Genomic DNA, 782 nt, shown 5'->3' with positions numbered 1-782 from the left:
AATATTCTTTCTTCCCTAAAATGGAAGAGAGAAGGCGTGGCGATGTCCTTCTGTAAAGACCGCCACCAAGACACCCCCCTGGAGCAGTTGGACTCTGTGCCACAAGGGGTCTCTTGGAGTGGGAATTGGTTCCATGGCTATCTTTAAAGCCTGGTCTCTTCCTGAGCCCTCCGAAGCCTCTAACGTTTGCAAGGACGCCGAATAGCAATAAGGGCTTAGATCTCGAGTGAAAAGCCTGGGGAAATGAAAGCACAGAGGCCGAAGACGGCAGCGGGCGTTCCACAGCGCGCCTGGACCAGGGAGCAGCTACGCAGCGAGCAGCTGCCCAAGAAGGACATCGTCAAGTTTCTGCAGGATCACGGCTCGGACTCGTTTCTTGCAGAACATAAACTATTAGGAACTATCAAAAATGTAGCTAAAACAGCAAACAAGGATCATCTAGTTATAGCCTATAACCATCTTTTTGAAACTAAGCGTTTCAAAGGCACCGAAAGCATAAATCAAGTCTGTGAGCAGGTGGAAAATGTGACGGTTACTGATGGCAAACCAACGAAAACAAGTCTGAAGAGGCTCTGGAAGAGGCTGTACCAAAATATACAAACTCTGTTCTTAACAAGGGAGACAGACCAACTTCCCAATAAGGGGTGACGTTGTTCATTGTTGGTACAGTGAACCCTCGCCACTTCTGCGGCTTCACTCTATCGCGGTTTTTGCGTAACAGCGCATGCTCTGTCATTACTGCCACTGATTGGCTCATACTGTACACGCTTCTGTCTGCATCG

The 782-nt window shown here is 48.7% G+C and overlaps 1 pseudogene; it reads left to right on the top strand.

The window, feature by feature from the left end:
• The first annotated feature begins 243 nt into the window (after nucleotides 1-243).
• LOC101662781 overlaps nucleotides 244-782 on the top strand; it is a 1,649-nt pseudogene continuing 1,110 nt past the window's right edge.

The sequence above is a fragment of the Echinops telfairi genome, unplaced genomic scaffold (genome assembly GCF_000313985.2).
Source record: "Echinops telfairi isolate 266 unplaced genomic scaffold, ASM31398v2 ScPeMD7_5868;HRSCAF=6743_1, whole genome shotgun sequence".
NCBI lineage: Eukaryota > Metazoa > Chordata > Mammalia > Afrosoricida > Tenrecidae > Echinops > Echinops telfairi.
Note: the sequence above shows the minus strand (reverse complement) of the source record. Positions and strands in the feature narration are given on the sequence as shown.